The sequence below is a fragment of the Myodes glareolus genome, chromosome 17 (genome assembly GCF_982192425.1).
Source record: "Myodes glareolus chromosome 17, mMyoGla1.1, whole genome shotgun sequence".
Classification (NCBI taxonomy): Eukaryota; Metazoa; Chordata; class Mammalia; order Rodentia; family Cricetidae; genus Myodes; species Myodes glareolus.
The window spans coordinates 58,799,382-58,827,039 of record NC_142042.1 but is presented as its reverse complement, the minus strand read 5'-3'; the positions used below and the strand labels follow the sequence as shown (position 1 = coordinate 58,827,039).

The window sequence follows — 27,658 nt, the reverse complement described above, 5'->3', positions numbered from 1 at the left end:
CAATTTAGTGCCCGACACAGCCTTGAAATAAAAAGGAAAAAGAGTGTGCTGGGCTGTAACTCAGTTACAGAGTACTTGCCTAGTAGTATTCAAGAGGCCTCTGTTCAATGCCCACAACTGGAAAGAAAAATAAAGGGCAAGGGTAGGGTGAAATATTTATTTAAAGATAAGTAAAACAAAAATTCTTGGAAGCTTTGACTGTTCTGAAGTTGTGTACGTTTTAAATCTACATTCAGTCATAGAGAGCTTCCTCTAGCACCAGGGAGGCTGAGTCTCTCCTTCCCCTCATTCCTCATCTTCCCCTGGGGATGTGAAGGGCAGGGAAGGGAGTGTGAGCAGAGAGAAAGGAATGCCATGCTGTCTGCTCTCAGACTCCGTGCCTCGCGGTGGGAAATCTGCACTTACACATTTCAGGGTCAACATCACCAATCAGGCTGGGCTGCAGGAATCTGTTAGTCCATCACTAACAGAATGGATGCTCTCTCCACCTTCCCTTCCTCCCTCTGTCTTTACCATCTGCCATTCTTCTCCAGCTCAGATCCAAATATCTCAAGCAGCTCTGTGCATCTTGAAAAATCAAACAAGGAACACTTCATGAATGACACTTTGTTTTGAGCCCATTCCCATTGAAGCCACCATCCTTCAGAGACAAAGTTCACCCCTTGTCTGTTTCTTCCTTCTCATATTTATTCCCATCCCTAAGAGCAGCGCTTCTCAACCTGTGGATCAAATGACACTTGCAGAGGGGTTGAGCCTTTGGGAGTCAAGTGACCCCCCCTTTTTTTTACAGGGGTTGCCTAGGACTGTCAGAAAATACAGATATTTACATTACAATTCGTAACAGTAGCAAAATTACAATTATGAAGTAGCAACAGAAAAAACCTTAATGGTTGGGGTCACCACATCATGAGGAACCGAATTAAGGTGTCACGGCATGAGTAAGGTTGAGAACCACTGAGATAGAGGGACAAAAGGGCTTATGGGAAGACCAGAATGTTCTGAGAACACAAATTCCTATATAGAAGTTCTCACACCGCTGGACTTGGGTGCAGTGTGAACTATATATCTTGTCACCTGGGGTGTGGGCTCTTGAAGCTAACACGTACCTTTATAACTTAGTGAATAAGCTGAGGACCTCACAGACCCTTGCCAGTCTGGAAGCAAAGTACCACTCTTATGGCTAGTGTCCTTCCTGGCATCCCCCAGAACACACACATACACACACACACACACACACCACTCCACATAACACACAGACACACACAGACACACCACTCCACATAACACACACACACACACAGACACACACACACACACACCACTCCACATATAGTGACCATTGCAAGTTTCATAGGACTTAGTTACATCAGTGAGATCACTGTTGAAAATTATAAAGGCATGAGTATGTTTAAAGTACCCCCCTCAAACTCCCCCAAAGTAATGAACTAATGTCATTGGAAACAAAAAAAGAAGGGGCAGGTTTGATGAGGTGTGGTGGAGGTAATGAGTCAAATTTCAGCATCATCAACAAAAGTAAGAAATATAGGGGGTGGTGTTAGAGGAAGGGGCACAAATAGCTTCAGGTAGGGCAGAAGAGACGGTGTTCAGTGCCGCCAGCCAGCCTACTGCCTTCTCAGACTGAGCCCTACAAGGCTACGCCATGTGACAAACGACTTTAAGTTCTTCCTTAAGGGGAAGAGTGAGAGGCTGTTTTTCTGGGATGTTCTGAGGCTACAAATGTGAGGGCGCAGAATTTTGTGCGACTAATTTAGATGGATAGTCAACAGATCGACCAGGACTTCTGGGAAGTAAACAATCCTATCGACTTGCTTGACATCTTGAATTAAACCAGCCATCCTACCCCCATGACTGAAGGTCTCTAGAACGACTGCATCTTTTTGGAAGGCAATCTGTTCTTTACACAGACTAAAGTCCTCACTCAAATGTCCCTACTTACGCCGATTCAAAATGGGAGATGACAAAGGAAATGACAGAAAGTTGTGACCTTCTGATCATGTATATATGCATGCATTACCTACGGCAGGGTCTTGTTGACTTTGAACTCCACACCCTCCTGCCCCAGCCTCCTGGGTGGAGCCACGACACAGGGCTATTGCCAGATTATATTGTAAGTTGTCTAAGGACAACCCTTAGGACTCGTCCTTTCCTGGACTGGTTCATCATACCCTCCACACTGTCTTTTGGTCAGTGCAGTTTTTAGTCCTTGAGTTCTTACGTCGCCCTGTCTTGACTTTCTCACAGGGGTTCTGATTCTCATGGACTGATGGGAACTCATTGTAGACCTTGTTAGGCTGGAAGTGCAGCCCTTCTCTGGCAGCCAGTGTCCTTCCCCACCCAAACATACAGCCGTGGGATGTGTCCCTGGGCTAAAGGTGAATGAGGATAAGACAGAAAGTTCAGAATGTTCCTAACTCAAGGATTTCACATATCGACTTCATGAAGTTTATTTTCTATCTCTCAATTCAATTAATTTTCTTGAAAAGAAGCCTGGGCGGAGGCCAACAGTGGAGGAAAGGGATGTCACCGAGCCAGGATCTGGGAACGATCAGCTCCTTATGGTTTTAAGGACAAAGTGCCAAGACCTTAAGGATCTGAATTCCAGAAGAGCAGTCAAGTTCTCTTCTTGGACGTCCCGCAGCTGAATCCTGACTGTGGTTCTCTCAACCTTCCTCAGGTTGTGAAACTTTAATACAGTCTCGCATTGTGGTGAACCCCAGGCATAATATCATTTTCGTTGCTACTTCATAACTGTAACTTTGCTAATGTTATGGATCATAATGTAAACATCTGTGTTTTCCGATGGTCTCAGGTGAGCCCTTTGAAAGGGTTGTTCGACTCCCAAGGGGTCGGCGACTCACAGGTTGAGAACCACTGGGTTAGAGAAACCGCAATGTAGATCTACAGAGCACTTGGCTAACATTCAGGGGGCTTTAAGGCAGAGCCTTGACACACAAGAGAACAAACAAAACAACTAACTTGGTTTGGCACACGTCTGGAAGCTGCGGAAGGAGAATCGAGGAGAGTTGTCCAGGTGAGTTCCATGCTAGGCTGGGTATCAGAGTGTGTCCCCATATCAATTTTCCATTATGGAAGACTATCTATTAGAGGGGGAAAAGTTTACTTAAAAAGCACCCATCACAAACTTCATTTCTAAAGAAAAGGCCGCTTGCACCGCGCGCACAGGGTAGCAAGCGGGTATGTGCAGCACGCCTCTGCAGGACCGCGGCTCTGTCAGTGACTCCGGTGGGTCAACCATCAGCCGCGCGCCACTCCAGCCCAGCAGTGTCCAGGAACGCAACGAGCGCCCCTCCTCCAGTCGTGGGGTCCGGGTAGGGGCCCCTGCTGCTGCTGCGGTGGCAGGAAGTCCCCGCGAACTACAAATCGAGGCATGCTGGGAACATTCCCCGCTCCTCCCAGGAAATGTCCTTTGTCCAGCCCCACAGGAAGCCCCAACGAGGAGGCAGCGGGCAGCTAGCCCGAGTGCCAGCCCGCGGCCGCTCCGCCGCCGCACCCGGCAGACGCGCGGGCACCAGGCTCCGGCATTGCGCTCGGAGCCGCCCGGCGCATCGCAGGTAGGAGCGCCGCTGCGTCTCGGCGCGCCCGCTTCGGGGATGGGGAGCTGGGCACTGGGACTGACCACCTCGGGATTAGGGTGTCTGCTGTGGCAGCGCTGCCGCGCTGCTGCGCGAAGCTGTGTCCCGCACACTGGACTGCGGTCTGCCATCCCGTGGGCTCAGGAACCGTGGACGCATGAGGAGCCTTCGCATCCCTAAAGCGGAGCACAGCTCCCTTTGGGCTCAGCGGTGAGGGGCGGGGAGGAAGAGGTTGAGACTACGCTGATAGAGCGAGTGGGACCGTCCCACGGACCACCGAAGGGGGCATCAGAGACCCTGGGAGACGAAACCCAGGGAGGAGCTTGCCAGGCGAGCAGAAGGTGAAGGGCTTTGTGTGCAGCGGTGCACCAGCTGAGATCGCGCTCCCTCTGCCTGCTCTGTCAGCGCCCCCCAGCCCTGCTGCCAGGAAAGGGGATGAGGGTGGACTTTGCGTACAGGTTAATTTGGGTCCTTGTGAAATGTATGTCTGTTCCCCTATCCTCCCTTCTGTCTGCCCGACTTGGATTATCGCAACCCCTTACCGTTTAGGGGCTGCGATCAGACCGGGCAAAAGGCACAATAAGGACCCGCGAATGGAAGGCAGGGCTAGGCAGCTGCTAGTGGCCCAAGAGGGGTCGTTGTCTGGCATTGCTAGAATCCCCAGGTACAAATGTTCACGTTGGCTTGTCCTGGGCAGGTGGTGAACAGAGCTGGAACCTGCAGCAAGAGGGCTTGTCAGGCTCAGGTGGCCTGGGGTGAGGCATATGTTGGGACGAGGGAGGGGGTAGAGAAGCTGTGACACACGGGCCCTGGGTGTATCTTACAGTCAGAGTACACAATAGCGGGCCTCTAGAATGGGACTTTACAACTTCCTTTGGGACTTTCCATGATTTCCCATTTTCCTGCCCCGTCCCCCCAGGGAATCAGCTGCCCCTCTACATGAGTACGAGGCATACTTTAATTTGATGGCTCTATAATCCTGCCTGTTGAGTCAGGCACAGTTGGCTGTCAGCATTCCCAGGGAGTGGGTCTCTCCCCAAGAGACTGCTGTGGTAAATGCGGTGAGACAACGGCTAGAAAGTCCGTGATCTCTGAGGGCTGTGGTGGACAAGTGGGCAAGTTTGAACACACCTGGAGTGAGAGCCTGTAAGGATATTCACCTGCCTCAGTTGCCTTTCTGCTCTTCCACGGATATCCAGATGTGTATCCCCCCCCCCTTAAGGAAATGCGTCATTATTACTTAATGTACAATACACTTTAAATCAAATGAATGTCTCTTGAGTAGGGATGAGGGATTACCTAAAGTTCACAGGAGGAAGGATGCTCTGGAAATGGCTTGAAGGGGGAGACAGGTTTTCCACCTGTGTTTACTAGTTAAATGAAACATAAGCGAAGTTGGAATGAACTAACTGGAGTTGTCCAGGCAGCCAATGTTATTAGGATCAAATGGAGAAAGAGACTTTTATTGAAAAAAGTCTCCATTTGCTCACACTGACTATGTGTGTTGGAGGTAGAAGCCTTGGAGGAAAGTTGACGGCCCAAGAGAGAATGACATAACCTGAGACTGAACCAAGGGAACGTCCAAGGACTGTCTTCTAGAGCATGCAGGAGACAAACATGATGTCATTCAAAAACTACTGGAGTTCAGGAGCAAGTGACAAGAAATCAGAAAACTCAGAGGATGGAGCTGGGCTGAAGGGACCAGGGTGACCTCACTGGAGGCTGCATGTCTGAGACTGATGGATTTGCATAACATTTCCTTTGCCTCCTGCCAAAAGCTCTTTGGATTTCTCCAGAATCTGCTTATCTGCCTAATGTTTTAATGTCCTGGGGGAAGGAAGGAGAAAGTGTAAAAGTTGGTTACTAAAAAGGATACAATAAGACAAGAAAGAGCTTGGCTGTTTCCAAAGGGAGAGCGCACAAAGCCCCGGTAGCATGCAGAAGTCCAGGTCGCGGCTCCGTGCGCGTGACTTGAGAGCCATTTGAGACGTTCTCTCTAAGGCATTGCTTCTCCTTTCTTCTTTGCCTCTTGGCAGGTTTCTGAGTGTACCACGTGCTATTAGTGTTAATGTAATTGACAAAGCTTAGTAACTAAATTTGGCATTCAGAGTTCTTGACATATCCAGGGTCCGCCCACTTCTACATTGTTTCTACATCATCTACTGGTCTCTTGCAACAAACCGCTTTCATCCCAAGATGCAACACACATTCTTGAGCGTTGGTTGCTCAGGTCAACCCACAGGCCTGCAGCACATTCCCGCACTGCCTCTCATTATTTTCGTCCCCATCCATAACTCCCTCATAGGAGCCTTTCAGGAATTCCTAGTTGGCATTAATCTCCTCGTCACACTCTGCACTTTGGTGACACCCCTCCCAGTCTGTGAGAACTCCCGTCTCGTTCTCCCTTTCAATTGTCAACCCCTTGAGGACAATGATTTTCTTTTTCTGCCTGATGCTTTATAACAGACGCACGAAGGATGTTTGATTTGAAGTTCATAAATAAATGAGAGCAATGAAAGAATACACAATCTTGCCTCTATTTATAGATCAGGTCTCATGAAGTCCGGGCTGCGCAGCCAAGGATGACTGCCCAGCTCCACGGCTCTCCTCCTTGTCTCCATCTTGTGAATGCCGAGATTAGAGGTGTGTTTCAGGACACCTAATTTTATGCCGTACCAGGGCCTGGTGCAAACTTGGCAAGCCCTTTACCAACTCAGCTACATCCCCAGCCCACGTACGGCTTATTTTATCTCTTACTTGGTTTCTATCGTAAAGCCATAGAATCTTTCTCATAGACTTGGGCGGACTCATTGTGCCGGGAAATAAAGCCTCTAGGTCGCAGCCTACCGAAACCTTTCCTTTCTCCTGGCTCAAGAGACTCTGAACGCGTTTGTCATGGTGTCTAGTAAAAGATGGTCGTAAGAACCGTGTCATTGGGCTGCTTTGCCAACCTGAATTTTAAACTCCAGCAACATATGGAATGGATTAATGCAAGTGCATAGCCAGTTATTTTTGTAGGTCTACACGGAGGAAGGTGATTTTCTTCTCAGTATTAAAGTGTTTACAAGAAGGCAAGACTCTAAAGACTGCCCTGCTTTTTGCCGCCGAGGCAGGCACCGAACATGCCTCTTCCTTCTTACAGACTAAGCTGCCGATTAGGGCCAAAATGTAGCACATGGAAGAACAGGGCAGATTAAAGCCTCAAACTTTGTTTCCTTCTCCCCAATGCTAAATAATTGAGTATTTTCTTACTTTCTTTTCATGCGATTTGTAACCATTACCAGTCATGAATACATTATTGAATACATCAGTGATCACGCAAGACATTTGGGGTTGGGAACATGCATGCATTGGTTGGTACAGTGCTTGCTTTGCAGGTGCAAGGACATGAATCTGATCCCCAGAACCCTTGTTTTTTGTAAAAAAAAGCTAGGCATAGGGGCATGTGCATGTAATGTAATCCTGGCACCGGGGAGACGGAGACAGGAGGATCCCTGAAGTCAGGCAGTCTAGCCTGCTTGGTGAGTTCCAGTTTATTGAGAGATCTAGTGGGCAGCACCTAAGTGACCACACCCAAGTCTGTCCTGTGGCCTCCATATACACGTGTATATGGATGCGAACCTCCACATGTACCCCTCCACAGTGTACACGGGAGAACCCAGGCAGTTTATATGCGTTGCCTTATTTCATCTGATAACTGACGTTATCAGATTATCTCCATTCTAAAAATGAGGAAACCAGAAGACAGAGTGACGTCAAGAAGCTTGCCTGGAGCCCCAGATTCTGCCCTGGAGATGCCCTGGAATGTAGGTCTGCTGATCACCACAGCTTTCAGAACTGTTCTGTGGGAGGGACTTGGTTGCCGTCCTTTCTTCCTCTAAAGCCCTCCACATTTGCAGGTTCCCAGCCAGGAGCATTGTTGGGCTTATAAAATCATCCTACTGGTTCTCATCCTGAGAAGCAAAGTTTTTCCTTTACAAGATAAACAACAACAATAATAAACCACATTTTTTTTCTTGTCTTTAATTTCCTATGGCCATCAGTTGCAACGACCAAATTTAGATAGCATCCTTAAGGCCTTTGGGCACAGAACTTTGCCCAGAATCCTTCTTCTTCTTTGTTTTTTGTTTTCTTCCAGCCTATCTGAATTCTTCTCTGTCCTCTTCAGGCTAAGTCTCTTCCCTTCTGGTAGGTTAGCTTGGTCACACCAGGCCGTCCTTAGCTCTCCTTCAGTCTCCATGGCCTGGAATGCCTGAGTTTCATTGTCATGACAGGGACTGCATGCCCAGAACACAGTCTGGCGTGTGGCGGACTTTCAGAAGTCTGCCCATGGTGAATCGTTAGTCATGGGTAAAATGCAGAAATGGAGGCACAGAACATTTTAGGATTAGCAGGTGGCTTTTATTGTAGATGGAAGACAAGAAGGAAATTGCCTTTCCTAGTTATCATTCATGCTTTCAACCCGACTGACTGCTGAGCCCTGGCTGGAAGGATGCAGTGCAGAGCCGTGCTTCCGTGTGTTCATGACGACATCATTCCGAATGGTGGTGGAGGTTGATGATTTCAGGTTGGGCGGGTGGGGCCACTGCTTCGTTCCTACCCTTGCTGGCCTGTCCTTCTTCCCTGGGACTAGGAAAATAGGAAAAGCCTTTTTTATTATATATCTAAGAAAATCATAGGGGTTCCCTAAGTGCTAGTGGGGAGGGAAATACAGAAAGGAAAGATGAGAGGAAGCTTCTCTGCTAGCACCTCTGGGAGAGTGAGGAGGGACTTGGGCCTTACTTCAGCAAGTATGGATGCGGAGCAGCCTCTCCTCCACGAGTGGACAGGGCTGTCTGCTGTCATGAGATTGAACCTGCCTTCATGGAATAGCCATGTCTGTCTACACAGCAGGTCATGTTCTGCGCATTCGCAGGCTAGGCGCGGCCTTTCTTCAAGGAGGCGTATTACATACATGTGGACTTCCACGACCTTTGCCAGGATCCTGTTGTGAATTACAAGGCAGCAACCATTCTTCCTGGGTTTTCCTTCTAAGAAATGTCATGCATTGCTGTGTGGTTAACACATTTCGCTTGACGCTTGGTGAAGGGCATTGCTGAAATGTCTGCTCTTCCCAGTTGTTGACGGTTTGGCTTTGCTGTCATACTTGGGAACCTTGGTAAAGAATCACATTTTCTCCCTGGGCCTTTTCAGGAACCTCTCAGCAGATACTAATAAAGATTTCTGGCAATGGTGGGTGCTGTTGAAAACTGGACTTTAATATAAATCCATTAGAGATAATCTTTAGCAACACGGAACCTAGAAGAATGGTAGTTTGTGGAACATTTAACATATTTTTATTGATTGTGGCACATTTAATACATATTTATTGATTGTATATTTATTAAACCTGTTATATTTTTCAACATTTCATTTCTCTTCTGGCCTAGTGGAAATGTGGGAACGAACAAATGCCTATATATTGAGCTAAAAAATAACCACACATGCAACATATGCAACCGTACATAATTTAAGAGTGGACATTTTTAGAGCAGCTTCCAGGCTCATGGGAGAGTTGAGCAGAAGGTACAAAGTCTCCATGTGCCTCCTGCCCCCACTCTGTCACAGCCTCCTCCACCCTCAGCATCCTGTACCAGCATGGTGCATTTGCTACACTTGGTAAGCTACCGTTACTGCTCATCACCCAACGTCTCTTGTTCACGTCTGGCTTCCTCTGGGTGGTGTGCACACTGTGAGCCATGTAATGACCTGTGTACCATTGTAATAGTGCACGGAACACTGTGATGCCCCCGACATCACCGCTTTCTATTCATTTGTCCATCACTCCCTTGAAATCCTTGACAACCACCGATCTTTGTTTTTTGTTGGTTGCTTTGTTTTTTCCAACTCTCTCTGTAGTTTTTTGCTTTCCAGAGTCATAAAGATGGGATTGAAGTATGTAGTCATTTTTATATTGGCTTCTTTCAGTAGTATACATTTTTTTTTTTACAGATTGGTAGATGTGTTTATGTGAGTGGGTGAGTAAGTGTGTATGTGTGCCTGTGTACTTGCATGTGTGTGTAGCATTTCATTGGAATGCCACAGTTTATCCACTCAATTCGTGAAAGACATTTCAATTGTTTCCAAGCTTAAGTCTGAGATCGAAGCTGCTGTAAGGATTTATGTGCAGGTTTTGATGGTTTGTTTTTGTCTTTTTGACAGGCTTTCGTCTTGCTTGGATAAATACTAAGGCATGTAAATGCTGGGTCTTACTGTAAGGATATGCCTTGCTTTGTAAAGAATATGCTGTGTTTTCCCACCAGAGAACACCATTCTCTGCTGCTGTTTCCATCAGCACGGGGGTGCTGGGAGTTTTAAGTTTGAATATTCCTGAAGGTGGGAACAGTGCCTCTCAGCTGGGTTGCCATTCCCCAGAGCCGATGGTGTTGAAAAGCTTTTCATATGTGCAGCTAACATTTGCATGGTTTCTTTGGTACATGTTTGTTCATATCTTTTGTCCACTTTTAAAAATAATTTATTTATCTTTATTTTATGTGCATTGGTATGAAGGTATCAGATCCCCTGGAACTAGAGTTACATACAGTTGTGAGCTGTCATGTGAATGCTGGGAATTGAACACGGGTCCTCTGGAAGAACTGCCAGTGCTCTTAACCCACTGAGCCATCTCTCCAGCCCCCTCTTTTGTCTATTTTTAATTCATGTCAGTAAGTGTGTGTGTGTGTGTGTGTGTGTGTGTGTGTGTGTGTGTACACTTGTATGGAGGTGGATGCTGGACATCTTCCTTAATTGTTTAAAATCGGATTAATTTTTAAAACAATGGCAGTGATGGTTTAAAAGTTATTTATTTTATGTGTATGGGTATCTTGTTTATACGTCTATATACTACGTATGTGCCTGGTTCACTCTGAGACCCTAGGACTGGACTTACAGATGATTATGTGTAGGAGGAGGGCCCGCTTGTTCCTCCTGGCTGCCCAGATAGCTTAGCCCCGAAATAACCACACAGAAACTGTGTTAATTAAATCACTGCTTGGCCCATTAGCTCTTCTTATTGGCTAACTCTTACATCTTAGTTTAACCCATTTCTATTAATCTGTGTATCACCACATGGCAGTGGCTTACTGGCGAAATTTCGGTAACATGTCTTCCTCTGGCGGTGGATCCATGGCGTCTCCCTGACTCTGCTTTCTTCCTCCCAGAATTCAGTTCCATCTTCCCTGCCTACCTAAGTTCTGCCCTATCAACAGGCCAGGGCAGTTTCTTTCTTTATTAACCAATGAAAGCTGCACATGGACAGAAGGACCTCCCACACCACCTGTGAGCCACCATGTGGGGACTGGGAATAGAACCTAGGTCCATAGGAAGAGCAGCCAGTGTTCTTAACTACTGAGCTATCTGTCTAGTCTCTTCCACTTAATTTTTGAAACAGGATCTCTCAATGAGCCTGGAGCTCACTGATCTGGTTAGAGTGGCTGACCAGAGTCCCAGAGATCCTCTTGTCTGTTAGATTATTTAAAAGATTAGATTGGAAGATTATTTTGCTGTAGAGAGACAGAAAGCAGAAAGAGGAGCTTGGTCTGACCTTAGGCAGGACCATGTCCACCTTTGGCAAGTGAGCATCTTTGTCAGCCATGTGTGAAGATGGCCAGATGCCCACAGAGAAAGATGGGATGCTGCCCCTTATAGGGCCAGGAAGACTTCAGCAGTCCATGAGGGGAGCTGGGAAGTGTAGTCCTTCAGCAGTCCCCAAGGGGAGCTGGGAAGTGTAGTCCTTCAGCAGGAAGTTATCACCCTGACTCTGAGAGGCTATAAACAAAATATCAGGTAGGGATGGTGCAGCTGTGTTGGGGAGAGTTCTGGGTCTATCGAGAAGGGGTCCTCTGGTCACACAGCAGGGGAGAGCCTTAACTTGATCAGCTGCAGTGGATCATGCTGTTGTTCTCCTGCAATTCCTGTAGAGACTTGGGAAATAATCACCAGAGTCATACACGACTGTTTCCAGATTAAAGCTGAGAGATTATCTGGGAAGGTTAGGCATAGGAAGGGATAGGGGTGGAGCCGACCAAGTGGACCAGTGACAGACAGTGGACATAGAGTTGATGCAGGGTGACAGTGGCTGGTCCCACTGTCACCAAAATGAGCTAGCAGAAGTAGCAGGGAGCTACAGAGCATCAAAGGAAAGCAACAGGAGGGGATAGAAGAGCAATGCGATAGATTGTGTCTGGACTGGGGTGAAAGGGATGGATGACGGTCCCTTTTAGTCAGAGTTCTCTGCAGCATCTGAAAGGTCTTTTTGCAGATGTATTGGGAAGAGACGAAGCTGTTGCAGGGTGAGAGCTACTGGGAGCTCTGACGTGGGACATTTTGTTTAAAGGGTAAAGGTAAAGTTCCATAAGGAAAACATTTAAAAAGACAGTGTAAAAACTTAAGTATAGGGGGTAAGAAGAGGGAAAGAATTGATCCAGGGGAGGAGCCAGACTGGGAGGGAACTAGAAGCCCATACATAGGAGGATGTATATGGTTGACTTTTTCCTGGTTCCTGCCTCTAGACTCCATCTCAAACGAGTTAACATTTGTTGGTGTGGAAGCAGCATCTTCTGTGGAGACGTCACAGATCTCTTCCCAGTCGTTAGGTCCAGTCCTTCTCAATCCTGGAGTCCTGCAGCAGGAATGGAGTTGGCAGGTCCTGAAGGGTGTCAAGCTGACCTGAACTGCTGAGCCTGGGAAGCTGGTTGATGAAAGGGGGCTCCAGTCCCGCAGCCTTAGTTCTGAGTCCCCAAAACAACGTCCAGCGTGGCGAGAAGAGGGATCAGTTGGGTGGCCTATGCTCCATTAATCCCCTAGGTCATCCAGACTGCTTTTATAAATTTGGGGGTGTTGATCTCTTGGTAGCCGCTTCAAGGCTGACAGAAAGGCAATGAGGGGAGCATCAGGAGGTAATAACTGTACAACTTTGTGGGGAATGTGAAGAGACAAAGAGGCATGAGGAAGACTTATATCGAGGTTAATAGGAGTTAGGAGGCAGTTGGACAACTGGCTGGGCCGTGCACTAGAGTTCCATAGAAGGACAGAGTGACTGTAATCAGCTGTTTGTTAAGTCCGACTCCTGCCTAAGCAACAAGCTTCCGGAAGCTGTGTAAACGAAGTCAGTTAAAATCAGTGTCCAAGGAACGAATCTGAACAGACTGTATCTAAGATGTATTTCTTCCTCTTACGTGTGATGAACTTTGTATATTTGTTTTCAGTATTAACAATACCATCTACTATTTAAGAAGCAAACATAGTATCTTAAGTAAAACAAAAGTTTTGGTTAGAAACAATTTGATAAGGTAAAATTTTTTTAAAATGAGACTATTACCTTAAGTGACCAGAACCAGTATTTGAAACCATGATAGTATATATTTCTGTTAACACCAAATTGTTATACCTATATTCCAAGAGACAATTTAATTGCAATTTATATTTCACAAAAGGAATAATTTTTAATTTCCAGTTTGAACATACTCCAGACACAGTGGCTGCTTTGCCTTATCTTCAACAGGCATTTCTTTTTTTTTTTTAGTTGATTTTATTGAGCTATACATTTTTCTCTGCTCCCCTTCCTCTCTCTCCCCTCCCCTTCTACCCTCTCCCGTGGTCCTTATGTTCCCAATTTACTCAGGAGATCTTGTCATTTTCTACTTCCTATGTAGATTAGATCCATGTACGTCTCTTTTTGGGTCCTCTTTGTTGTCTCGGTTCTCCAAAGGCACTTCTTTAGAACACTCAGGAAGACTGGTTCTCAATCCCTCTAATGCTGTGATCCTTTAGTACAGTTCCTCATATTGTAGCAACCCCTGACCATGAAATTAGTTTGCTACCATTCTGAATTATAATGTAAATATTCGATAGGCAGGATATGTGCGACCCCCAAAGGGGTCAGGACCTACAGGCTGAGAACCACTGTTCTAGAACATCCTGAGTTACTACCCGAGTCAGTGGCTGCCATATCAGTAAATGATTCACCTTCCAAAGTCTTCTAACCCTAACCCTATTAACAGAACTGTTACAAATCTGCCTCCTCCTTCCGTACACTCAGCCAACAGATATGAACGATGAGAGCAGTCAGCCATGCCGAATCTGTAAGAAATAATTTACAGCATAGACTGAATTAACAATGAACGCTGACGTCAGCTCTTTGCTCCTTCTGCTGAAGGACAAATCTCCAGGTCACCCCACACAACAGCACTAAGCGTATTTCTTAAATAATATGATTCTATTTAAAAAATGGATTGACTGTTTAGAGGCATAATTTATAAAGCAGATAACCAAATTAAATGAGCTTTAGCAGATAATGACTTTGGGGATTTCTTAGAAAGCATCCACAAGCTTCACTGTTAAAGCCTCTGGACCGCTTGTAGGATCCAGGTTGTAGGCACTGACCCAGGATCTCTCTGTGTGGAGATTTGATTATGGTCTCAAAGTACCACAGGTGAGCCCAGGTGGGAGAGAATCGCCTCGTCTAAGTCTTCTCCTCCAGAAGAATCCAAAGCCTTGGAATATCATTTAATAGACTCATTTGTTGACTCTACAGATATAAAACCAACTGAAAGACACCCCTAGGATATGCTGAATAATTTGCCAAAGGTGTGAGTTTGATACCAGAGTATCTGGCAGCCTCCTTTATTGAGGGAACCTGAGTGGTTAGGGTGTAGATGCTGGAATTATCTTTTGCTAAGAGGAAGAGTTAAATGCCAGGGTAAAGGGCATGACCAGCTGAACTAGCATGCAGGTCCCATACTTGTTGGATGGTAGGCGTAGGTGTAAAGCTCTCATGTTCACAGCATTCCATATGTCAGTTCAGGAGACCTTGAGGGTAGAGTGATTGTTATTTGCCTCTGTTGTTGGAGACATTTTGGGTGTGGGTGCAAGCTCTGAGATCCTGATCCCTTTACAATGTACTGAACCATATGTTACATTATTAAGAGGCAGCTATAGAGATGGAAAGAGAAAGGATGAGAGGCTTGGTTTGACCTTTGGTTGGACCATGTTTATTCATAGCAAGGGGTCATCTTTGCCACCCACGTGTACGATGGACAAAATATATGAGATGTGGCTCCTTATGGGGTGGAAATGGCTCTGTATTCCACAGGGAAGCTCAGAAAAGTAGTCTTTCAGCAGAAAACTATTCGGGTTTCTGCTTCCACGGTATCGTTATGGGAGCATTCCAGCCCCTATGCTGGGTACTTGAAAAGTTTTGGCACCCCAGTAAACCTCTTCATCAATGCAATAATCAAAGTCAGATCAAGTCAAACCGAATTAGAAAAAAACCCAGGTTTAATGAATACCAACATTCCCAGGTGCACTTCTAGTCCCCCAGAGAGGAGATAGGGAAGAAAGATTGGAAAACCACATGTTTATTCTCTGGGGTACAATTTAAATACCCTGTGGGAGTGGTCTTGAGCATCTCTAGGGAGAGGTCATCTTTCGGTGGGCTTGAAAATGGGTGGGGTCAAACTAGGCTCTGCAGACTGTATTCACCAGACCAGATTTTGTTTATGAGTGGGCTGCTTTTCCTCCCGTCCCACTCCTGGCCACCCGGCTAGCTTTACCAGAAATAATTACATGGAAACTGTATTCATTTAAACACTGCCTGGCCCATTAGTTCTAACCTCTTATTGGCTAGCTCTTACATATTGATTCAACCCATTTCTAATAATCTGTATTGCCACTTGACTGTGGCTTACCGGCATCAGTCTAACCGGCGTCCATCTCGGAGAGGAGAGCAATGGCGTCTGTCCCACTGCCTTCTTCTTCCCAGAATTCTGTTCGGTCTACTTCACCTATCTAAATTCTGCCCTATCAAAAAGCCAAGACAGGGGCTGGAGAGATGGCGCAGAGGTTAAGAGAACTGACTGCTGTTCCGAAGGTTACGAGTTCAATTCCCAGCAACCACATGATGGCTCACACCCATCTATAATGAGATCTGGTGCCCAGAACACTATATACATCATAAATAAATTTTAAAAAAAAAACAAAAAAACAAAAAGCCAAGACAGTTTTTTTATTTAGCCAATGAAAGCAACACATAGAAAGAAGACCCTCTTACATCAAGATTTCTTGATACGGTAGCAGAACTTTCCCCAGGAACCTTCAGGTATCTGTAAGACAGCTGGAACAGATTGATACCTTGGTGTCATAGCAAAAGGCTATGACTTTAGGTGAAAAGGCATGAACATTTTAGAAGACAATTAAAGGAAACTGGAAACTCTGAACCTCTGAAGATACACCTGAAACTATTAATTATGGACTATGAAGCCTGTGAATGAGGTGCCCCTGTCTGTATTTTTAGGAAGAAACTTAACACATGAAGTAATGAGCTACCAGTACCGTAAGCCATCAAATGCCATCAGACAGATCTAAGAGGGATAAGTAAATCAGCAGAAGCAAGACACCTTTTTTTAGCTATGCAGGCAATCCCAAGTCTCTCTGTAGTCTTTGGCGAACACCAGTCTTAGAAGCAGTACTTGCCTTTAGTCAATGTGCCAAGATTTTTCTGTTGGGGTAGGGTTCAGTCTACCTGTCTTGGAAGGATGAAATCATCCCCCAGGAGGTTGATAAGGTGGAAGGCAGATTTTTGCTGTGTGGGTGGCTTTGCCATATCCAAAGGCAAGCCTCCAGGCAGAAGGTCTTCTGCAACCATGAATCTTCTTGGAGGAGATACAGGATGCTGAGGAGCTGGCATGTCTCTGTCCTAAGAAGCTCTTTTGTTAAATGCCATACTCTCAGATCTGTAAGGTCACTGAGTATCAGGGTACCATTACCTGTCAGGTATATCCAAATTAGACATATAAGTTAAATTTAGACATATAGTTTACCCAATCGGTTACAGCTTACCAATGTCAGTAAAGGCAAGAAGATTAGAAGGAGTATTTTAGTAAGCCAAAGTATATTGGAGGCAGAATGTCTCTTTAGTATGGCCAGCACAGATGGGTACTCTTACCAAAGATGGCACTGAGGTTTTCACTTTGACCTCAATCAAAAATGGTGGCTATCCACGTGTTTGCATTTTTCCAGAGCTATTGTAATCTGGAGCTACAAGTTTTTATAGATTTTAAAGCAAGCATATATACACATACAGATATAAAACAAGCATACTGTGGCTGCATTATTTACACATATATATTCACAGACAGACGAACAAAACTTTTTTTAGGAACCTGTGTCAGCTGACAAACTTAAAAAATCCTGGAGTAGGTGACTGAAGCCCAGGCAAGCGCACAGGTGATCCCACTGAGGGCTAGATTCGCAGATGCTGTGAGGGAGAACAGAAACATAAAGCCAGAACACCTATACAGTTTATAGTAGAAGGACAGGGCGATCAGATCCCTTGTAGAGAGAATCCCAGTGTGACCAGATCACACAGGAATGCAGACAAACAACAAAGAGTGAAGAGAAGTGGGGAGGGGGTGGGGAGGGGCGGCACAGCATCCAGAAACCATGGGCATATGAGGGGGGGTTGTTTATTTGTTCCCATGCTGGCAGAAAGTTTAGGCGTCAAGGACATATGGTGTCACATAACCCCAATTGAAAAAGATTTTTTAAAAGGCAGCCCAAGCGCCTTTGGAGATTAGGCCTTGAATTGTAGGTACCCATTTTGCATGTCTATGCTGGGACCCATAGCCTAGTGCAATGCATCTATTGTGGTAGACTTTGGACAAAAAAAAAAAAAAAAAAGGACGGGTGTGAAAAATACTTAGAACAGGACAAGGTAGGTCCTTGTCCTGATCAGGTTGGGTGTCTGGCACAGCTGTGCCTTTAACAGGACAGCCCAAAAATTGCATGATGTCATGCACCTCTAAGGTAATGACTTGAAACTTACCCAGAGGAAGCTGATCTTAGCCTGGCAGAAAGTAGGTGCAAGGGGAGGGTGTTTTCTTACCACATGGCCCTGGGCTAGTGAGAAAAACAGTCCCTCGGTGAAACCTTCAGATGAAAAGTTTTTGCACCCTGATAAACCTCTCTGCCAACACAATAATCCAAATCAGACCAGATCAAATGGAATGAGAAAAAGCCCAGGTTTTATGGATACTGACAGTCCCGGGTGGACTTCCAGGCCCTCAGAGAGGAGATGGGGAAGGCAGACAAGGAAACTACGTGTTTGTCCTCTGGGGTACAATTTCAATACCCTGTGGGAGTGGTCTTGAGCATCTCTGGGGAGAGGTCACCATTTGGCAGGCTTTCTCAGAGATGGAGTCTGGACTGAGGCAATTTCTAGGGGAGGGGACTTGGGATGGACTTCCACCCAAACAGTACTAAACACAGGTCCCTGTGTTTGAGGATCAAGAATGTTGTTATACTGACTGAGCCATTTCCTCAGACCTGCTGTTGAGTACTAAGATTACTCTCTATATTTTGGGTGGTGGTCCTTTTTTGGGGGGGTCAGATACATCATTACAAATATTCTCTCCAAGTATAGAGCTTATCTTCTCATTGTTTTGATGCATCTCTACCTGTATCCATATTTATATCTGAAAATTCCTCATCTTTCTCTTCTCCAGGGATGTGGGTGTGCCAGATTCAAAACCCACTTTATTCTAGAAACAGGAGACAAAACTTCCAGCTAAACTTGAAGAAACACCTGCTTCTTACTCATTTTTGGTTTTTTAATGAGCATCCGGAAGGATGACTCAGCAATTAAGAGCAGTTAGTGCTCTTGCAAAGACCCCACATTCAATTCATCTCAGCTCAGGGCTCACTATCACTTGTAATTACAGTTCCAGTGCCCTCTTCTGACCTTCCAGGGCACCATGCAAGCACATGGTACATATATACACGTGCAGACACAATGCTCAGAGACTTATAAAATAAAAAAGAACAACACCAAGGGATTGTAGCCAGCCAGTGGTTTCCATGGGAACCTTTTTGTTTTCATCTCACTACTTTCTAAGAGGCACTTGAATTTATTGATTGAATCCATGGTTTGTTGACTATTGCTGGTCACCACTTCCTGTGTGGCATGTAATCTTTTCACACTTCTTTGAGAGCTTGTGGCTGCTGCATCCGCTGCTAACATCAACATCAGTGGGAGTCAGAACATCTGCATCCCTGCAGGCGCCTCTGGCTTCAGAGCTTAATTCTAGACCCTTGGTGAAAGGATTTTCTTGGACATACCTTTCTAACTGTAGTAAGACAAACAAACAGAACCATCAGGGAATCTCTTCCCTTCCCACAGACACTCGACATTAAACACAGGCGCCGCTTGGTGTTTGCGTGGTGCCCGGTCCTCTTCCTCGTCCAGCAACTTCTTTACTCTCATGATTACTCTGGGAAGGCTGTGTGTTGGTCTTTTCTCATTCAGCATCTGATTTCTGCTGTTGCGTGAGAGAGAAGCAGCTGAGTTGTAAGGGCTGGGGAGTATTGGGCGTTTTCCTGGATGAGCTCAAACTCACTGGACTGCTTCCATTTTCTTTCTCCCTTCCTTCATTCTTTCCTTCCTTCCTTCCTTCCTTCCTTCCTTCCTTCCTTCTCTTTTCTTTTTTCATTTGCACAGCTAGAATGGAGGGAGCATCCATGCTAGGCCATTTGATCTAAACAAGAGGTGACTGATGATACTGGACCGAGTGATGAAGAATTCTTTTTTGAGATAAATCTATTGATGTTGAAGTTAACTATAGATCTCTGTAGTGACTGCCTCTGTAGTGGGATAATTTGATATTGGCTGCTGGTACTGACAGGTTTTTGAATCTGGTTAAGGGTGCCAAGTTAGCTGGGCATAGTGGCTCACACCTTTAATCTCAACGCTTGGGAGGCAGAGACAGGTGGATATTTGTGAGTTTGAGGCCAACCTGGGACAGCAAGACTCTGTCTCAGAAAACAAACAAAAGGTTCTTTGAAAAAAAATGTTTCTTTCATGATTCTAGTTTACTTGATGATCTTGGCCAGGTTATTGTATTTCCTAGTTTTTTTTCCCCCTTAGTTCTGCCTTTTGAGGTAGAGGTAATGAAATCATTATATCAAATTTTATATGTTTCAAGAAATATTTGAGAACTCATGTAACAAAATCACCAAAGTGAATAAAACCCAACTTGTTTACCCAGAGAACTTCCAGCTAATTGAAAGGTGGTAAGGAAAGGGAGAACCTGAGTAGGTATGAATCATTTTAAACTTATTATACATACACACATTCACATATATTTGCTTTGTTTTCTAGTGACACTGAGTATCATTCCCCCATGCCTTTTGCCTGCTAGACAACTATTCTACACTGACCTGCATCCTTAGTCAATTATAAATGTGTTTTTATAATAATTAAGAACAAATGTTAGCCAAAATAAAATGAGGGAAGGTCCCTCAAAGAGCTGGGCTCTGCTACGTGAAGTTAGCATTCTACAGAAATTAGCAGCCATGTTGGTCTAGAAACATTAAATGTTGTTTTTTATTTTTACAGACCTTATTGAATATACAAGTTCTTATCTACATGGGTTTGGTGATAGAAATAATAAAATATCCCCTCAATAAAAGAAGAGTCAGTCATAGTGAAATAAAATAAGTGACATAATTCTGTCTGAACCGTTAGCAAGAATCCTATAGGGTAAGTGAAATTGTATTTCCTATTTTATAAACGAAACAAACTGAGCCTCAGAGAGCTCCAGCAGGGCTGGCTGCAGATGTGGCTCAGTGGCAGAGTGGTCTGCTTACCAGTCTGCCTAAGGCTAGCGTTAGAGGCTAGATTCCAAGGAGCAGTCTGGCTCCATAGGTGGAACTCTGGCCACTAGAGGTGGGAAGAAAGAAGAGACATGGCTTGGGGTTCCTGCCGTGAGTGCCTTCTGCCGAGTCCTGAGCAGGAGGAAGAACCTTGGGCTCAACCATTAGAGGCTGTGCCACTTTGCTAGCGCCTTTCGGGGTTTCCGAGCAGGAGAATGAACAGCTATGTCTAGGATTGGTTCTGCAGACTTGTCGGCGGGTATATCTAGTGCGAGCGTCCCCTGTGGTGATAATGGCACCAGAAAGAGGAGGAGGTGGAAACTGATTTGGTTGAAAGGTATTAGGGAATGGGAGGGTTGGCTCCGGGTGTTGAGGCTGCCCATTGAGGACAACGACAGCTTTAACAGAACCAGCTCTGTCAAGAGGAGCCGACTATCAAAGCTTCTGGAAGTGAGCTATACCTGCTTTCCGATATGACCCAGCCCAGATATGTGAATTGAAAAATAAGAATTTTTAGTCTTTACAACCAGTTTCTTCTTTTTCTTTTTTAAAATTGTTTTTACTGTGCTATACATTTTTCTCCCTTCCCCTCCCTTCATCCCCTCTCCTTGCCTGTGACCCCCCATACTCCCAGTATACTCAGGAGATCTTGTCTTTTTCTCCTTTCTATTTAGATCGATGCATGTCTCACAACCACTATTTAAGGTGACTGTTTTACATTTAAAGAACTATACAATATGTTTGGATTATAATCATTCTCTTCCCCCAGATCTTTCCAGCTCCTCCCACCTCCCTGTTCTCTTAACCTCATCTTCATCGCTCTCAAAAGAAAAACTAAAGCCAAACAAACCGCGAAAATAAACAAAATCCCACCAAATCATAACAATCACACACATGTGCATGCACACACAAAAGAAAAAGGAGCTCACAGAAAGACACAGTCTGTTTGGTGTTGGTTATCCACTGCTGGACACAGGAACTGCCTGGGAGTGTGGTTGATCTATTCGGTGTCACTTCATTGGAGAAAACCCTTTTTCTCTTTGATTTTCTATCAATCGCAAATAGCTTCTTGGCTAGGGATGGGAACTGATACCACGTTCCCTCCTCAGTGCTGCAGCTTTGTCTGGTTTCAGCCTACGCAGGCCTTGTGCCTGCCGTCACAGTTTCGGTGACTTCATATTTATTGGTACTGTTGTATCTAGAGACTCTGTTTCACTGGAGCAACCCGCCACCCTTGGCCCATATACTCTTACTAACTCTGCTTCTCCGTAGATCCCTGAGCCCTGAGGGGAGGCACTGGATAAAGACATCCCATTTAGAGCTGAGTGCTCACTCTTCGCACATTGTTCAGTTGGGGGTTTCTGTGCTAATACCCATCTACTGCAAGAAGAAGTTCTTTAATAAGCGTTGAGTGACTCACTGATCAATGTTTATAACAGTATGTCATCGAGAGTCATTTTATTGCTGTGTTCCTTTAGCAGACAAATAGTAGTTTGTTTTCCCCTAGGGTCATGACCTGTCTAGTTTAAGCTTCTTGGTCTCCGCAGGCCAAGAGTCAGAGAATATTAACAGAGTCATGTGTATTCCATGCCATGAATGAGTCTTAAATTCAATTTTTAAAAGGGTGGTTGATGACTACCATATCATTCATGCCACTATTACACACATTATTACATATATTATACATATTACATATATATCTTGCCGACAGACCCCTCTTGTAAGCCATGAGATTTGTAGTGCTGGATGAGTTCGACGATTACTTTTCTCCTTTGGTAATGTGTAGAGTACCTTCTAATATAATGAATGCTAGTCAGTAGGGGTGAAGCTTCTGATTTGGCACCAGCTCGATTTCTTCATGTTTGATGACATAAGTAAGTAGCGCCTTGCAGTTTTAGGGTCCTGCTGTCCAGGTTGTGTCGTTAACCGGTGGCATTGGCAATAGCTTTACTTGGTTTGTTTGGTAGGTTTGTGAGACCCCTTTGCCAACAGCTCAGCAAGATATAACCAATTCTTGAAGCTGTGGGCTTTTTTTTTTTCATGGCTCTTTTCAGTTTATTGCATGAAGGAGTTACACTAGTCCAAGTTAAAAGCGGACCCCAAATGGTTACATTATACAAGCTGTGAGGTTTTTAAACTTGTGTCAAGGGACAGGAGGGAAATTCTACTCATTGCAAGGAAATCCTCACTTAAGCTTCAGAGTCACAAGCACTTAAAACCCATGAACCTTCAGCTGATCGTCCTTAGCCAGTTCAATCTCTGTTAGGAACTGGCATATGTTCTTGCGCTGGTCACCCTGTAGCTGAATTACTTCTCCATATTCTGGATGCTCAATTACAGTACCATTGCAGGCAAATTTCTTCTTAAACGCCTTCACTAGTTTCTTTTTATCGTAATCATCAGCGATCCCTTGGACAGTGGTAAGGGGTCTTCCTGCCGTTTCTCTGTTGAATTCTTATATGGATATAATCCTCAGTGCCAGCAGGAAGCAGGTCATCACCCTTACTTGCATTAGCAAAGGGGTCGAAAGAGTGGAGGTTCTGAATAGCGGACATACGATACGATTCCTTTCTGCGGAAGGCGGCTGCGGGAGAAGGAGGGCGGGGGAGGGGGGGAACGGAGCATCGGGAAGCGAGGGGGCTCGAGGGGGAGGCAGCTGAGTCCTCGGCGGCGGCTCAGTGACTGGAAAGCTGTGGGCTTTTTACTTGTTAGGATATAAAATTTAATGGAACCATTGTCTCCCCCATTATATGGTAAATCCATTTAAATTCTTTGTGAACATTGTGTAGAAGAGATGGCGGAGTCTTAAAGGCATGAAGAAGTAATTGCCCCGCTGTCCCGGGACTTGCAGCATGAACCTGTTGATTCTTCAGTCCGTACTTTCTCCAACATGTGGGCTGGAAGGAGCTTTAGGTTCCTCAGCTATAGCCCAGGAATGTGGTAAGGGTATGGCTGTATAGAGTGAGACAGGGCGTGGAGTGAAAGGCCACTATTCTGTGCCTTCTCTGATTTCAAACTAGGGGAAGAAATGAAATGATTGGGCCAAGTGACTGCTGAAAATATAAGAAAGACCATCCAAAGCTGCTGTGGCATTTAGGAATTAAGAAGAGCAGGCGGGGTGGAGAGTGAGGCATGTAAATAGCCAGGGCAATGCAGGGTCACCAACTGAAGGAAGATTTCCAGGTCGAATTCCGCATGAACCCAGAGGCTGCCTGTTGAGTCCTGGTTACGTGGCAAGGACTTAGTGCTGCTGGTGAGGTGAAAGGGGAAGAAGCCAGTGTCTGGAAGACAGAAGAACAAAGCTGCTGTCGATGGGAGCCTGCCCACTCAATGCTAGCAACTGCTGCCATGTGCCAAGGCATCTCACATCTGAACACCCAGACTCCTCCCAGGGAACTAGGGTATGTGGTAGTGGTAACTAGCTGCCACCAGGTGCCTTGGTACTACTTCTTCATCTCCCAGTGAGCCGTCTGCAAGATTTGTTCTTGGAAAGAAAACAAACGGTGCTTTAGGGAAGACGTGCAGTAACACGTGATGTCTGGCTTTAAGCAAATGATCCTGCAGGCTTGTTCACTGGTTAAGAGCTCTTGCAGTTCTTGAAGAAAGCCGTAGGTGAGCTGCCAGCACCCTCACTGGGTGGCTCACAACAATCTCTAGCTCCAGCTTTAGGGGATCTGCCTCCTTCTTGTAGATGTCATGGGCACCAGTGACATCTGGTATTTATTTAATATTTATTTAATATTAAATATTAAAATCTGGTATTTATTTTATATTTATTTAATATATTATTAATATAATAATATTTTTTATTAGTCTTCTTATGTACATATGTGTGCCCCCCCCCAGGCACACATATGTACATAAGAAGACTAATAAAAAATAGTATTAAAAAATCTCCCTCCTGATCAGGTATCCCAGGATGTCATTTGCAGGTAAGATGCATTGTGAGGAATGAGTTGGTGACTTTGGCAAGACTTCAGTTGTTTTTCCTATGACAAGGATGGAGATTACCTAACTAAAGCATCTATGTGAGGGTAGACTATGAGTTGGTTGATATTATTTGTCTCACTGTAAGCAGCTAACAGAAGCTACAAATTCCAGGGCCACATTTGTAAATTTGGTATATCCCAGAGAGATAGTATGTTAGAGACTCGGGGGGCAGCTTTCTTCTCTGAGGACACATGTTACATAACAGAAGTGATTGGGAGGTAAAAAAAAAATATATCAGTGGTGCTGGAAGGCCCACTTCGCCAGTGTGCTTAGTCAAGGCACGCTGGTTACAATGGGTGGAGTATCAAGGGTGATTGGAGCAAAAGTTGACATGCCGGAGATTTTGCCTTCTGCCTGCTGGTTGGTTGTGTGGTCATGGGCAATTCATGTAGCCAATGGGTCTCCATTGACTGAGACAGCACAGGCTGCCAGCTCAGGTTGCCGAGAGTGCCCAGGCAGGTCACACTTCCTTAACCCTTCTTTCTCTAGCCCCTTGGAATCTGCTAGTATTTTTCTCTGTTACAGCCTGGATTTGGATTAGCTGCTACCATTTTCTCTTCTCCACCAGCCCAACCAAACATCTCGCTGAACATAATGGTAAAATTGTTCCCCCTCTTCTCCAAAGGACCCTTGCCCATTTCTGAAATATTTTAAAGGTAAGAAATGTATCAGGAGGCTCGTGTAGTGGTGGTGGCTTATAAGAGGGTTTTATTTTGTTTTGGTTTTGTTCCCTGCATCCTTTTGGAGTCCCAGGAAAAGCTGTGGGCCTTTCATTGGATTAAAGTATCTACAGGGGATTCCTGGACTCTGTGGCATGTATACGGAGGCTGCTTGTTCCTTTCCCGGTCACCCAGACCTGAATAACCACACAGAAACTATATTAATTACAACACTGCTTGGCTGATAGCTTAGGCGTATTCCTGGCTACTTCTTACATCTTAAATTAACCAATTTCTATTATTTTATATTTTACCATGAGGCTTGTGGTTTGTTACCTCTTGGACATGGTGTCTCTTTGACTTTGCCTAGTCTCTCTCTCTATATTTCTTCCAGCCTGGCTATATTCTGCCCTGACGTGGGACAAAGAAGCCTTATTCATTAACCAATAAGAGCAACACATATACAGTAGGACATCCCAAATCAGTGGTAGACTAAAGGTCTCTAAGCCATGCTCAAGAAAAAAAGCCATTACTGTGTCTATAGATTTGTGCAGTATTGTTGCTCTCTTCTGGAATACGAAGAGCCAGGAGTAGTAGCAACATAAGGAACCCAAGCAGACAGAACCTGCTGAATGAATTAATAACTATGGTGTTCAAGTTGTGAATGAGCCCTGAACACTTATGAGACAGATGCATCCCTTCCTGGAGGCAAGCCTAGTACCAGGAGCACTTCGGGAGCTTTTGCTGTCAAAAGTGGGGACGTATTTCCCAGATGCTTTGTTTGTGTCACGGAATGATAAAAATCTGGTTCATAACTCCTAAGCCTCTCTAACGGGGACACGATCTGCATTTAAAAGTTCCCAAGAGTCAAGCATGGGGGTGCGCACCTCTAATTCCAATGCCTGAGAGGCCTAGGCAGGCCAGTCAAGAGTTTGAGGCCAACCTGGGCTACACAGTGAGACCGGGTCAAGACCACTAGCTAATGAAGTAAATCTGTCCCACTAGGGTTTGTCTTGTCTCATGGAGACCCTGTTTCCACAGACAGCTTCTGTATATGCTTTTCTTCTATGTATACCTTTATCATCCACTTAGAAGAACATTCTGGGGATGGCCAGTTATTGATGGACTTCCTCTGTTTGACACGCACAGACTTCCTCTGTCTGATCCTCAGTCTAACTGTCCCAGGGGTAAAGCAGTCTCCCACAGAACTGTTGCCTTTACTGCCAGCCCGGTTTACGCCCGTCAGTTTTGAGTATAGAGTCGCTGAGTTCGTGGTAGAAGCAGCAAACCCCCAGCTGACGGCATTCTACTGCAGGATCTTGAACGATGTAAATGTAGCTGAAAGTAGGAACAGGGTCCCAGTTCTCTTTTGTACACAACAGCTATTAAGGTTTGTTTTTTTTTAAATTTTTTATGTGTGTATCTATGTGTATGTCTTTGTGGTTGTATGCTGTGCGTCTGGATACCTGGAGAGCCCAGGAGTAGGTGCTGGTTCCCCCAGTGCTGAAGTTATAGGTGGTTTTGAGCAGCCTGGCATTGGGGCTGGAAACCAAAGTGGGGTCCTCTGAAAGAGCAATGAGCACTGATAACCTCTGAGCAGTCTCTTTGGCCCAACAACACCAATTTTTATATCTCATGGAAAACAAAAGATTGAAAAGCATCCACCCCCTTTTCCTCCTGGTTTCTTTCCTCTACTGTCCCCACGCCTCAGGTCCCAGGAGCTCTGTTCAGTACTAAGCATAGTGCTCACTACCGGTTTGTCCTAAGTTTTAGAAACAGGCCATTCCTTGTATGGAAATCTCTGACATTTTATTATGTTTGGCTCTTAATTTGAATGACTATAGCCTTATCTCAATGTCAGAAAATGGCCCATTTCCTTTTATGATAGAGTATCTTTTATTTATTTTCTGACGATTTCATACATGTAAAAAATTGCATCTTGATCAACTTCCCTTCCACTCCTCCAGGGACCTCCACCTCTTCCCTCACCCCCCACCCCACCCCACAACATGTCACCCTCTCCCATTCTTGTCCTCTCTTTTTGGCCAATAGCCCACGGAGTCCACTTCATGCTGCCCATTGGGGATGCTGACAGATCTCGTTAACTTGATTTTGTACGGGTCACCATAGCAGTGGTGGGTTCCTGAGCGCAATGGCCATGTCTTGTCCTGAGACAGTGTTTCCTTTCACCGCCCTTCCCCTCTGTCCTCTGGTTCTTATTTCCCCGCCTTGATGGGCGGGGCTTGATATAGGTATCCCGTTTAGGACCTCAGAAGATACATGCTCAGCACTCTGATCAGCACTGCCGCCCACTGCAAAGAAAACTTCTCTGGCCACGCTCAACAGCAGCATTAACCTATTAACCTAAGTGCGTTTCTGTCTAACAAATACAAAGGTTGGTCGAGCAGCCTGAGGAACTTAGATACCGTTTAGCAGTGACTGACACGTGGTCTATCCTGTTTCCTCTGCACTCCGGCCTAATCTTCTTTGCCTTGGAAATGAGTTGAAGCAAATTCCAGATGCATCCTCTCATCCGTAAATATGCCATACATATACTGAAGATAAAGAACTCTGTAAACATAGCCAAATACCAGCATCATAAAAAATAAACAGTTCTTGATAGCAAATACCTAATTGGCGTGCACGGTTCCTTACCCGTCTCCTAATTTGTTTCGGTTTTGATTTTTGAGAGTGCCTCACTGTGGAGCG

At 45.2% G+C, this 27,658-nt stretch overlaps 1 protein-coding gene and 1 pseudogene across 1 annotated transcript in view; one reads left to right on the top strand and one right to left on the bottom strand.

Moving 5' to 3' along the window:
- The first annotated feature begins 3,464 nt into the window (after positions 1–3,464).
- Positions 3,465–27,658, top strand: part of Znf697 (zinc finger protein 697) — a 41,197-nt gene continuing 17,003 nt past the window's right edge. Inside the window, exon 1 of the mRNA XM_085677928.2 lies at positions 3,465–3,593. The gene's annotated coding sequence lies outside the window, so the exon portion shown is untranslated. The remainder of the gene's footprint in view (positions 3,594–27,658) is intronic.
- On the bottom strand, positions 22,329–22,871 carry LOC148119427 (eukaryotic translation initiation factor 1 pseudogene; annotated as a pseudogene).